Source organism: Hemitrygon akajei, unplaced genomic scaffold (assembly GCF_048418815.1).
Source record: "Hemitrygon akajei unplaced genomic scaffold, sHemAka1.3 Scf000069, whole genome shotgun sequence".
Lineage (NCBI taxonomy): Eukaryota > Metazoa > Chordata > Chondrichthyes > Myliobatiformes > Dasyatidae > Hemitrygon > Hemitrygon akajei.
Window position 1 is genome coordinate 1592958 of NW_027331955.1, and position 13863 is coordinate 1606820.

Here is a 13863-nt window from a genome sequence, read left to right on the forward strand (position 1 = left end):
ATCGCGGGAATCGGAGGGCCAACTACTGAACTGCTTCGAGGCGATAGACGGAAACAAAAATGACTGAGGGCTCATAGGAGAAAATGAATGTCACCATCTTCATAAAAACACTGGACAACGAGTGTTTCCCACTGATTAATTCAGAGCCCAGAGTGTTCTTTAACCAGAAGCACTGGGTAAAGAAGAGATCTGCAAAGTGCTGAGCAGTAGATACGTGGCAATATTTATCACATTTATTCATTATTATTATTTCTCTGCAAGTTTTGTTTTACATTTTGCTGGGTTTGATAGTTGTCTATTGCTGTAGGCAATGTTTCGTCAGATTCCCTGATGGTCTAGTGGTTAGGATTCGGCGCTCTCACCGCCGCGGCCCGAGTTCGATTCCCGGTCAGGGAATTAAAATATTGCCTGCTGTAATTTAATCAGACACATATACTTTATTGATCCCGTAGGAACTTGGGTTTCGTTGCAGTCGCACCAACCAAGAATAGTGTAGAAATATAGCAATATAAATCCATGAATGATTAAATAATAATGGGTAAATTATGCCAAGTGGAAATTAGTCCAGGACCAGACTATTGGCTCAGGGTGTCTGACATTCCGAGGAAGGAGCTGTAAAGTCTGACGGCCACAGTCAGGGATGACTTCCTATGACGCTCGGTGTTGCATCTCGGTGGAATGAGTCTCTGGCTGAATGTACTCCTGTGCCTAACCAGTACATTATGGATTGGATGGGAGACATTTTCCAAGATGGCATGCATCCTCTTTTCAGACACCACCGTCAGAGAGTTCATTTCCACCCCCACGACATCACTGGCCTTACGAATGAGTTTGTTGATTCAGTTGGTGTCTGCTACCCTCAGCCTGCTGCCCCTGCACACAACAGCAAACATGATAGCAGTGGCCACCACAGCCTCGTAGAACATCCTCAGCATCGTCCGGCAGATGTTAAAGGACCTCAGTCTGCTCAGGAAATAGAGACGGCTCTGACCCTTCTTGTAGACAGCCTCAGTGTTCTTTGACCAGTCCAGTCTGTTGTCATTTCGTATCCCCAGGTGTTTGCAATCCTCCATCATGTCCACACTGACCCCTTGAATGGAAACAGGGGTCACCGGTGCCTTAGCCCTCCTCTGGTCCACCACCAGCTCCTTAGTCTTTTTCACATTAAGCTGCAGATGATTCTGCTCGTACCATGTGACAAAGTTTCCCACCATAGCTCTGTACTCAACCTCATCTCCCTTGCTGATGCTTCCAACTATGGCAGAGTCAGCAAAAAACTTCTGAAGATGGCAAGATTCTGTGCAGTAGTTGAAGTCCGAGGTGTAGATGGTGAAGAGAAAGGGAGACAGGACAGTCCCCTGTGGAGCACTAGTGCTGCTGACCACTCTGTCTGACACATAGTGTTGCAAGCGCACGTACTGTGGTCTGCCAGTCAGGTAATCAATAATCCATGACACCAAGGAAGCATCCACCTGCATCACTGTCAGATTCTCACCCAGCAGAGCAGGGCGGATGGTGTTGAACGCACTGGAGAAGCCAAAAAACATGACCCTCCCTCACCGTGCTCGCCGGCTTGTCCAGATGGGCGTAGACACGGTTCAGTAAGTAGACGATGGCATCCTCAACTCCTAGTTGGGGCTGGTAGGCGAACTGGATAATGCGCTTATTTTGAATTATCGTGTGTATTAACTTGCTGCCACTACAACCCCATTCCTGTCTGTGCTTAACCTGCATCCGCCTGATTCAGCAACGTAAGACCACAAAGTATAGGAAAGAATTAGGCCTTTTGGCCCATCGGGTTTTCTTCGACATTTCCTCTCAGCCTCATTCTCCTGCTTTCTACTGGTAGAATTTCATGCCCTGATCAATCAAGAATCTATCGATCTCTGACAAATATACAAAGAGACTCGGACTCCACAGGGGCCTGTGGCAACGAATCCGACAGATTCGCCACTCGCTGGCTGAACAACTCACTCCTCATCTCTCTTCTAAAAGGATGCTCCTCTATCTCGCGGCTGCGTCCTTTGGTCTTAGATTCTCCCACCATAGGAAACATCCTCTCAACATCCGCCCTATCAAGGCCTTTCACCATTCGATAGCCTCCAATGAGGTCCCTCGCAATCTACTGACCTCCAGTGAATGCAGGCCCGGCGCCATCAAACGCTCTTCGTATCACTAACCATTCAATCCCAGCATCATTCCTCTGAATCTCCTTTCAACCCTCTCCAGCTTCAGCCATACGTTCTCAGGTAAGGGAACTAAAACTGCTCACAATACTCCAAGCGAGGCCTCGCCAGTTCTTTATAAAGTCTCTGAATCAGAACCTTGCTTTATATCCTCGTCCTCTTGAAAGGAATGCGAGCATCGCATTGGCCTTCCTCATCACAGACTCAACCTGCAAATTAACCTTTGGGACATGATGGTGCCGATGTGTACGTCACAATGGGAGGCCTGTACACGGACTCCCAAGGCTCTTAGCGCTTCAGTCTTCTTGTGCGCATGTTCCCTCCTTTTAGAAATTCTTCTCCTTCGTTTCTGATATCAAAGCGTGTGACCATATATCCCCCTGCACTGCATCTCATTGTCAATTCTCCAACCTTCTGTAGCCTCTCTACCTCCAAGAAGGACTTCCTGCTCTTTTCGCTCTGAGAATTCTGCATATGGTGAGCGGTGTCATACCAGAAGTCTCCCATATCGAGCTGACTACCACACACCCTCACTTGCACCCGCCCAACTCTTGTCCATTTCTTAACTCTCCATACTGGTCATCTGCTCTCCACGTTTAGCTCAGCGTCAGTGTGTGTATCGGAAATGTGTTCTATCTCTCTCCGCCCGCAAATGCTGCCTGACCCGCTGTCCACTGTTCCTGCAGCGATTCGTTATTTGTTCTGTCTGACACTTGTTAGACAATTAAAACATGACTTTGAAAAAATATTGCAGGTGTAGTCTCAATAAAGCTGGAAATAACTGTGCGAGGTCTTACAGACAATAACTTGCAATCGATACAATGTAGATTTGATCTTCACTACTCGCTGCACCTCAATCCACTCAGAGATGTTGTCTCTCTGTAGAAGAGGGTGACCATACATTCCCCATATTGGACTCTGGTCCTACTCACTCAGTTTGCCGACATCACCTTGACTCATCTGCCCGGGGTCATCACTGCTCAAATCTCAATGTGTATTGTCAGGTCCAGTCGGGTTTATTGCCGTGTGCACAGGGACGGTGAGGGACAGGTACAATGAAACACTTGCAGCGTCATTGCAGGCTCGAAAAGACAGACAGTACGCAGAACATAAATTGTACAATTCTGCATCATTAACAAAAAATAGATACAAATCTCGTGCCAGTTTCCGATTTGGAAATGATTCCTCAGGCAAACTGATGACATAGATTGCGAACTATTATACCCACGGGGGAGCATGCACGCCCAATAAAGGCTGTTTATTACTTTTCTTTAAACAGACAGACAACAGAAAGAAGGGCGAGTCTCTAGTCCTTTTCAGCCAGCCCTGGCATTCAATAAGATCAGGCTGGCCCAGACTTTTTCTCAATTCTACTCCCCATACAGCAGTTGCCGGACAAAAGTCGGCCGGTGTCCTCCACCAAATCTTCTACCGTCTCCCCAGGTGAGAGGAGATAAACTTCTGTCGCCCGCCTTTATTTCGACGCCCTGACAGCGCCCCCAGCTTCGATCAGAAGCATATGAATATGAATGTTATATAATGGGACATTGTCCTGAGTTTTGCTCAGTATTGACGGGACTTTGGGGAGGCAGAAGCAGTCAGAGTCTGTGGGAGGGAACAGCTCCAGGATGAAACCCTTTCCGCAATTGGATAACACGTTGGATTGACAACAGCATACACGAATGGGAGCTAGGTAGGTTGCACGTAGTTTGACGAGATTGGTTGATGTCGGACTATTACACCGTGTCAGTGACAATCGGCGAGGATGATTTTGACGGAAGGTCAGCGAACCGATTTGTCTATGGCAATAGGCGGGATCGCTCGCTAGACAAGAGAGCAATGGGGAGTCTGTACAGTGAGTGATATGAAACGGCGAAAGCTTTTGGCGTTCAGAGACCGTGCTGCCTATTTCAGAGAAACAGTCATAATCTCAATCTCCCCTCTCCCAGCCGCGGCTGAACAACATTTCTTATTGAATATGTGAATATTTTTATAAGTTGAAAATTCAAGTGTTTTCAGCTAATCGAAATTTCACATGGTGGTCGTGTCTTAACGGAGCACTGAAACAAAGTCCAGGAGCAGATTTGTTTGAAAAATCGCCACTCCTTCATGTCATATTACCTGTTCAACCCGACATTTCAGCACCAGCTTACACCCGTTCGCTTGAACTTGTGAGGAGGAGGAAGAGGATGGGGAGAGGGAGAGAGAGTCACATCGTTGACAGGGCAAGAGAAATAAACGGGGGAGTTTGAAAGGCAGTTGGAGGGAGAGAGTTACACGACAATTTACCAATTTCATGTTCACTTTCGGCCACTGTTTTCCTCCCAGTGCTTTCTTGACCACAGAGTAAGTCACCTCACCGACAAAACGACCTGGATCTTTCCGTCCCTTCATTTAAACTCGAACGCTGCAGAGCTGGTAAGTATTATCACCGTTTGGACTGAGGAGGAGAAATGGATCTTGCGTTTACACATTGCCCTTCAACAGAGGGAGCAAGAGAGGGCACAAGTTATATACTTCTTGATGCCATTCTTCCAGTTTCTTCAATTATAAAGGCAATTAATATTAAATTAGCGCCATTAATTCTTAAAATTCCATAGTTAGTTCTGATTTGGATGCAAGGATTCTGCTCAGTGCGATAAATCGTCCGCTGTCTAACTTAAGGAAGTACGTTGGTGAATGAAGCTCCTCTATCTCAATTCTGCATCCTTTTGGTCTTAGATTCTCCCACCATAGGAAACATCCTCTCAACATTCGCCCTGTCAAGGCCTTTCACCATTCGACAGCTTCCAATGAGGTCCCGCGCAATCTACTGAATTCCTGTGAATGCAGGCCCGGCGCCATCAAACGCTCTTCAGATCAATCGCCATTCAATCCCAGCATCATTCCTCTGTATCTCTTTTCAACACTCTCCAGCTTCAGCCATACTGTCTCAGGTAAAGGAACTAAAACTGCTCACAATACTCCAAGCGAGTCCTCGCCAGTTCTTTATAAAGTCTCTGAATCAGAACCTTGCTTTATATTCCAGTCCTCTTGAAATGAATGCGAGCATCGCACTTGCCTTCCTCATCACAGACCCAACCTGCAAATTAACCTTTGGGACATTATGGTGCCGTTGTGTACGTCACAATGGGAGGCGTGTACACGGACTCCCAAGGCTCATAGCGCCTCAGTCTTCTTGTTTGCATTTTCTCTCCTTTTAGAAAGTCTGCTCCTTCATTTCTGATATCAAAGTGTGTGCCAATATATTTCCCTGCACTGCATCCCATTTGCCACTTCTTTGTCCATTCTCCAACCTTCTGTAGCCTCTCTACCTCCGAGAAGGACTTCCTGCTCTTTTCGCTCTCAAATATGTGTGTGTTGTTGTCTGATTTGGACGCAAGGATTCTGCTCAGAGCGATAAATTGTCCGCTGTCTAACTTAAGGAAGTACGTTGGTGAACGAAGCGAGGCGCTCGGCATCCGTACAGTTGTAGAACACACCGGCATCAATCGCCCTGTTTCTACTCAGAATCTATTGTTAGACACTCGGTTGCAAAATGAACATATCGTAGCTAAAAAGTCTGTATTGGCATGTCGATTTGGCTAGTTTCCACCTGTCCCCACCCATCAGCAAGTGCATGTTTCATTGCGCTTGTGTGTGCACATAGATGTGCGCATAAATATAAATTTGAGTTCACTTTGACGTAATCACCAATTGCGTATAATGCATGATCCCCTCGGTTAGATCCGTCACCAGATAAAGGTGAATTGAATCACTGTCAGTTGGTTTCGCGCAGTAGAACCTCAAGACGTCGACCAGCATATGCGGGTGTGAGGGGCAGTGTGGTGGAATAAAGTGTCAATGCTTTGCGTTGAAATACTGAATCAGGACCTCCTAATCTGGTATATATTTTCAGCTAAAAATGCTGCGAGAATTGAACTGACAGAAATATGGGATGTCAGCTTCACAAATTCTCGAATCTCCCCAGCCAGGGGAACAGGATTTATAGAAGAACGTGTTACTGGCTCCGGATCTGTGTCGGATACGGTACCAGAACTCAGTACATCGGAATCCATGTCGTTAATGAAAATCGAATCGGGAAAGTACCGCGTTGAACAGAGAATCAGAATCAGGTTTATTATCACCAGCATGTGACGGGAAATTTGTTAACTTAGCAGCAGCAGTTCAATGAAATATATAATCTAGCAGAGAGAGAAAATAATAATAAAATAATAATAATAATAATACACAACTAAATCAATTACGTATTTTGAATAGATTATGAAAAATGTGCAAAAACAGAAATACTGTATATTCAAAAAGAGTGGTCGTGTTCAAAGCTTCAAAGTCCATTCAGGATTCTGATGGCCGAGGGGAAGAAGCTGTTCCTGAACTGCTGAGTGTGTGTTTCTGTCTCATAACCTTAGACACTCAGGTTCAAACCTGATATCCGGTGCCATCTGTGTGGACGTTGCTCCTTTGCAGATTGGAAGAATTTTCATCGGCAGTGTCATGACGGTCTATTATCGTCCCTCATTAATGAGCTGCCCTTACTGTGTGAGCAGATGACCTGACGTAGCCGGACAACGGGTTACAATGAGAATATTTAGGCCGCAATTGGTCCGTTCAGTGAGGGCGCAAACTGGACAAAAGTGTTTATTGCCGGAATGTGTGAGGTCATGTACTTCGTTGGGATTGGTATTAAATGAAAGACGATCGGTTGCGGTGAGACTGTCAAAGGAAACTGTTCACGAAACAGAGATGGCGAGCCGATGGGTGGATCAGGTATTTTGCAAGGCAACTGCAGATTGTAGTTTCTTGCAACTGGATTGGAAATTAGAAATGGATAAAGCATTGTAATATATTTGTGCAGGTTTCTGTGGTAGGCGCTGATACGGTGACGGGAATTTCACTCCCCATATATGCTGAAGGGTACAGTAGCACTGGAGAAGCTCGGAACAATTTAACTGACTCACCTCCCGTGATGAATGTATGAATGACGAACAACTGAAGTTAACACAGTACACTGCAGAATATAGAATAAGGGCTGAATCTAAGGCGATGGATGAGGCATAGAGCCGAGGAAAATTTCCAGGATGAGGAATTATCGTTTAAATACGAATTAAAGCGGAATATCTGTACATACATTCCTGATACCAGAGACTACTCGACGAGGCAGGGTTGTGGATGTTACAGCACAGGGCTGAATCAAATAGGATATGGGCGCTTAAAAAATATTAAGGAAATTGTGGGTTGCAAAACAGCCAAAGAAGATAGTTTGAAACGTGGGGAAGTGCAGCCGTGATCATATGACATAAACGGACGGGAGCCATCAGTAACTGACATTGTCCCCTTACACTGGGAGTAACGTTTCGATATGTTCTATTCAGCAACAATGTAAACCCATGGAACTGGTCTCCCGGCTGACCTGCATACAGAACGACGACTTAAAATGTACTACATCGAATCTCAGGGATCGGGAATCTGTAGTCAATGACACTGTGGGTCGGCCTGACGAATGGTCTCACTGCCGGGAACTGTACTACATCGAAACTCAGGGATTGGGGATCTGTAGTCAATGACACTGTGGGTTACTCGCCATACATTACTCGCTTCTACCGCTTGCTGCCTGCGATCTGCAACATCTCCAGCTGCAGAGACGTACCGGAGATTTGATCAGGGGAAAGCTCCAGCTACTGCTGAGGGAGACGCTAATGCTCTCGGGTGGACTCTGCCACAACTACATTAACACAAGAATTGAGTGCGATTAGAATCTGACAGAGGATGAAAATGCCTCGCCATGCGAATCGTAGAGCGAAAGGACAGAGTTCACTTCTTTACACTGTCGCTGAAATATCCGTTCTCCGAGTTTGATTCTTTTAGTTTTACAAGACAGTAAAATTCCGAACTGCAGAGAGTTTAAGCTGCCTCGAGTGGATTGATCAGAGTCGGAATAGAAATGAACATTGCACATTGAGTAGAAATGTATTGTATTGAAGAGTGTAAAAATACGCAGTTCTCAACTGAACACAGAGGGTGCAGCGCTCAGACAGTATCAAGGGCGTTAAATTTTTTTGGCAGTGGGATTGTTGGTGTGAGCGCTGCGAGCAGGGTTCGAACCTGCGCGGGGAATCCCCATTGGATTTCAAGTCCAACGCCTTAACCACTCGGCCATCGCAGCTGAAGAATGTTCAGCATCGCATCAATGTTCAGCACCTACCGTAGCACTGCCCCTGAAGTGAGGGTTTTACTTGATTTATGCTTAGTAATGGAAAAGGTGAATCATTATTCCAATACAAATAGTATAATTGGACAGCTGTGGAATTTGTTTCAACACCGTTAGGTCAGAACGGGAGTGTGGAGGGGTAACCCTGCCGTCAGTATCGTAAATGAAGGAGATTTCCAGTATTAGGGATAAAGATCAGGATCAGAATTTGGTTTATAAGGACGGGCATATGTCAACATTACATTGTTGTTTTATATTCTACTCCTCCCGAAATGAATGTTAAAATTGCATTTGCCTTACTTTACCGCCGACTAAGCCTGGAAGTAAACATTTAGGGAATATTGCACAAGGTCTCTTTGCAACTCTGATTTCTGAAACCTTCCCCATGTAGAGACTTTTTTATCCTTTCTTCCAAGGTGCATCACCGTACCACACGATGATCTATTTGATAAATCTTTTCCCTTTCTCGTCAACTGTCTTTGATCTTCAATGTGCTTTGAATCTTTTGAGTTTTTGAACACGTTGAAGTCAGGCTATATTTCTTATATTTTCCTTTCTTTAGCCTAACTTCCTTCAGAGTGGAGTGACAATCGCAGTTTTCCAACCATCCGGATCTATTCTAGAATATCAAGTCAAGTCACTTTTTAATTGTCACTTCGACAATAACTGCTGGTACAGTACATAGTAAAAACGAGACAACGTTTTTCAGCACCATGGTGTTACATGACACAGTACAAAAACTAGACAAATCTACGTAAAAAACAACACAGAAGAAAAAAATTACACTAGACTACAGACCTACCCAGGACTGCATATAGTGCACAAAACAGTGTAGGCATTACAATAAATAATAAACAGGACAATAGGGCAGTAAGGCGTCAGTCCAGGTTCTGGGTATTGAGGAGTCTGGTAGCTTGGGGGAAGAAACTGTTCCATAGTCTGGTCGTGAGAGCCCGAATGCTTCGGTGCCTTTTCACAGACGGCTGGTGGGAGAAGAGTTCGTATGAAGGGGGAGTGTGGTCCTTCATAATGCTGTTTGCTTTGCGGATGTAGCGTGTTATGTAAATGTCTGTAATGGCGGGAAGACAGACCCCGATGATCGTCTTATCTGACCTTACGATCCGCTGCAGGGTCTTGCGATCTGAGATGCTGCAATTTTCGAACCGGGCAGTGTTGCAGCTGCTCAGGATGCTGTCAATACAACCCCTGTAGAATGTGATGAGGATGGGGGGTGGCAGCCTTTGCAATAAAGTAGAGACACTGCTGGGCTTTCTTTGCCATGGAGCTGGTGTACATATAATGATACGTGAAGGAGCGCTTACAGAATCTCTCCAGTTGCCACTTTCAGAATCCTGGGTGTAGTCCAACTGGTCCCGATGACATCTAACTTCAGACCTTTCAGCTTCACAGGCACCTCCTCCAGGTCACAGCATCCACTCTCACTGGTGCCCTCTGACACGTGTTTCTCGGTGCCATTATGCTGGTGTCTTCCACAGAGCAGCCTGGCGCAAAATATTCATACAGTTTGTCCGCCTTCTCTTTCTCCCCCTTACCGCTTCTTCCACTTAATTTTCCAGCTTTCTGATATCCACTCGCATCCCCTGTGATCTTCATATGTCTGAAAAAATGGTATTTTCTCTATTATTAGCCATTTTTAAAGCGTCCCAAACCTCGGGCTTCCCTCTAATGCTTCCTACATTATAACTCCTCACTTTTGCCTTTATTCTGTCTTTACATTACTGTATCAGCCATGGTTGCCTCATCCTCCCTTTCGAATATTTATTCTTATTTGGGATGCACCTTTCCAATTGCCCCCCAAAAGAACTCGCCATTGTGGATTTTCCGTCAGCTATGCTAGTGCCCTTTTCAAATCCGCCTGGACGGCTCCAGACTTAGTTCCCTGTTATTTTCGGCCAGTAACGGGGTCGAGGACAGTTATGGTCCCAGATTTTATTTCTGCGAGTGAAGTGGTCTGCGACTGTTGTTGCTTTTGTTTTTCCATGCGAGTGAGGGGGTCGAGGGCTGTTATCATTCCTATCATTCCTGACTTTATTTCTGCAAGTGACGTGGTCCGGTACTTTCATAGTCGCTGTTTTCTTTTCGGGGGGGGGGGCATTTTGCGGTCTGCGAGATTTCTTTCTTTTCTTTTTTCGTGCCGGAGTTGATGTTTGTCCTTTCATGAAAACCGATGGTCTCTCGGTATTTCATTGTTGTCTGGAGCAGACAAATCTCAGAGTTGTATTGCACATGCGGACTTTGACAATAAAATTAACCCTTTCAACCTTTATATTCTCCTCACTCGTGTTACTGCGGTTCCACTTACTGTATGAAATACTCGTAACTCTGATTTTATCTTCTCGCTTTCAGACTGCAGGACAAATTCGATCATATTACAATCACTGCCTCTCAAGCATTCCTGTATCTTAATCTACCTGGTCGAAACACAAAACAGTACACAATCCACAATTGACTTTTTCTAATGGGCTCAACCAAAACGTGCTCTAAAAATCCATTCAGAAGGCATTACACAAATTCCCTCTCTGAGTATCCAGCGACAACTGGACTTTCTCAAAATACCTACATATTGAGATCCTACAATGACCACCGTAGTATTGCCATTTTCACATGCCTTGTGCATCTCCCGTTGTCATTTGTACTTAACGTCGACTGCTAGAGGACTGTATGTAACTCCCATCCTCTGATCCTATTCTCTCACTAAGCATTATTTTTATTTTCTGTACAGCACTATAAATTGCGATAAATAAAATAAGTAGAAATTTTAAAAGGGAATTGTCTGGGAGAGTTCATGTGTTCATGTGTTGAGAAACGAATAAACTGAATGGAAGAAGTGGCTCTTGATAAAAATGTGATTTTCTATTTTCAGACTCCTCTACATCCACCACAGCACGCTACAATCCCCCACCCCACCCCAGGGGTTAGGAATGTTCAGAGGGCATGTTTGGTCTGGCGAAGGTCCTGAATGATGCATGCAGCCTTCTTTTGGCACCATATTGCGAACATATCCTCGATATTGGCGAGGCGTTCCCGCCACCACAGCTTTCTGTACCTGCTTTCGATCCTGTGCATTGGAGCCCCGCCCCACACCAGACTGTGAGGCAACAACTGACAGTGATGTTCACGTACGTCCATTGAACTTCATCTGATTCTTTGACAGCACTCTAAAAGACAGCGGGAAGACTGGTAGTAATTTATGAAATTACTCAGCTCCGCCATGGGGACAAGTCTCCGTTGTATCCAGGAAATCTTCATGTAGCGGTGCCTCGGAAAGGCGGCGACCGTCATTAAGGACTTCATCACCCAGGACATTCCTCTTCTCACTGTTACCATCAGGAAGGAGGTGCAGAAGCCTAAAGCCACACACTCAGTGATTCAGGAACAAATTCTTCCCTCTGTCATCCAACGTCTAAATGGACATTCGACCTACGAACACAATCTCATTCTTTTATCTGTCTTTGTTCTAATTTAGTTTAACAAATTAATATGCATATATTTACTCTAATTGAATGTTTGACTGATTTTTATTTCTGTATGTATCATGTATTGATTGCACTGCTGCCGCTAATTTAACAGATTTCTCGACATCTGTCGGAGATATTAAAGCCGAATCTGATTCTGATTCTGAAGTGAGTCACATCCATAAGACAGATATTGGTGAAGAACGGAACTGAGACTCAATCTGGATCAGCAGAAAATGAGTTCAGAGGTAAACTTCCGCCTCTCCAAATCACAAGCGTTTGGCGCAACAATCTGACCGGAGTGAGCAGTTTCGCTTGTCACCTAATTTTATCCCGCACCGAAACGCAACCCTATGAAATGTATGAGCCGATATTCTATGCAAGTTAGAGGCACTTGTGTCCTGGTCGTGAAAACGGAAGAGGTTAAACTATATAAGTTCACTTGCCAGTTTCTCGTTCTTCCACAGTAATGTCTACAGCGCTCATCAGCATGCAGACCCATCGTTTTTCAAATATTGCTGCGTTGTTTCCATTTTACACGCATTTCCATAACAGAGTGCAACAACAACACAGTCTCCCAACTCCTACACTGACCTCCTAAGGACAGCGTGCCGAACACCTATCCTACAGTGTGTCTGCATATGAGAAGGGGTTTAAGCAAACTATGTCCTTCTACGTCTCTCTCTCCCTGCTGATTTGAACTTCCGGTGCTCTATCATTCAGACTCTGTTGGCCTGACATGCCAAAATGTGACACTTAAAGCTTACCTGCTTTCTAATTCCTCCTTCAGTGTTTCTGTTTGATACAGCCAATTATGCGCGTCAATGCAAACATTCTGAAGCAAATCGCTGATAATATTCAATAATGGGGCTCGTCCGGGATTTGAACCCGGGACATCTCGCAAGTGCTTTTTCACCCGAAGCGAGAATCATACCACTAGACCAACGAGCCCGCATTCGCAGATTGCGTCACAACTGAACTCCGAAGCCATTTAAAGTTAATTGGTGGAAAACCCGTTATCCTTTCCGTTGTTGAGAGGAGAGTCTGATATCGAAATATGTTGGGCCCGTATTCCTTTGAGATTACAAGTGTAATCGTTACTTGATTCATTCAAAATAAGAATATAACGAACCCTGATCTAGTGCACGTTAGAATGCGCTTGGCAATGGAAGGGACCCAAACATGGGACACTAGTTCAAAACGCAATTCCAAGCATATTTTTCTCGCATAGGGTGATGCTTCTCAGAAATTTCCTGTCCCGGCGGCTGTTGGACGGTGGATAATTAGAATGATTTCAGGCGGGTGTACAGAAGTATTTGTCCCATGACCAGTAGAGACGTTTGATGAAAGGCACACAATAAGAACTTTATTCAGGACGGATTTTCACACGTCGATGCTGCCTGGCCTGCTGAGTTCCTCCAGCATGTTGTGTGTGTTTCGCAAGCTCGTCTCACATTCCGCTGATTATCCTTTCACCGACAAGCATTGTTCCATCACGTGACCTTCCAACTCCTGTCACGTCACCTTCCGACTTTACTATCTGTATTTACCTCTTTTCGGTGCATCTACGTCGAAACTCACAAGAGGATTCCCATTCAAACTGTGCAACCTATCATCCACATTCCCCCGCTCCACGTCCAGTATGATCGCCATCGCCGATGCCGTCACCACATTGCTGTTTCGGTAAAAACTGGTATGGAGATGGAATGAGAGAGTGTGTGTAAAGGATGATTCACATCCTGTTGACAGTCGAGGGGAAAAGGAGAAAATCGTGAAAGACAACAGGATGGGGATGTTTGCTCAATGACAGAAACTTTTCTTCAGCAAAACCGGGTGTAGAATGTAGAAAACAAAGAACGAAAGGGAGGAAGAATGCCGAATTGTCATGGACTGGATGGGTAACTACCTAAACACAAAGTCTTACATCACTAATCTATCCCGGCCATGGTGGATGATCTTGTGGTTAATTTCATTGCTGCAGCCAATCACAGGA

At 45.0% G+C, this 13863-nt stretch overlaps 3 non-coding genes across 3 annotated transcripts; 1 reads left to right on the forward strand and 2 right to left on the reverse strand.

Moving 5' to 3' along the window:
- The first annotated feature begins 324 nt into the window (after positions 1-324).
- On the forward strand, positions 325-396 carry trnae-cuc (transfer RNA glutamic acid (anticodon CUC)). The gene has a single exon. It is a non-coding gene; the product is annotated as a tRNA-Glu (tRNA).
- Positions 397-8267: 7871 nt separating this feature from the next.
- Positions 8268-8349, reverse strand: trnas-uga (transfer RNA serine (anticodon UGA)). The gene has a single exon. It is a non-coding gene; the product is annotated as a tRNA-Ser (tRNA).
- A 4388-nt stretch (positions 8350-12737) lies between these two features.
- Positions 12738-12821, reverse strand: trnap-cgg (transfer RNA proline (anticodon CGG)). Its single transcript is given in 2 exon segments — positions 12738-12773; positions 12786-12821. It is a non-coding gene; the product is annotated as a tRNA-Pro (tRNA).
- Between the last annotated feature and the right edge of the window lie 1042 nt (positions 12822-13863).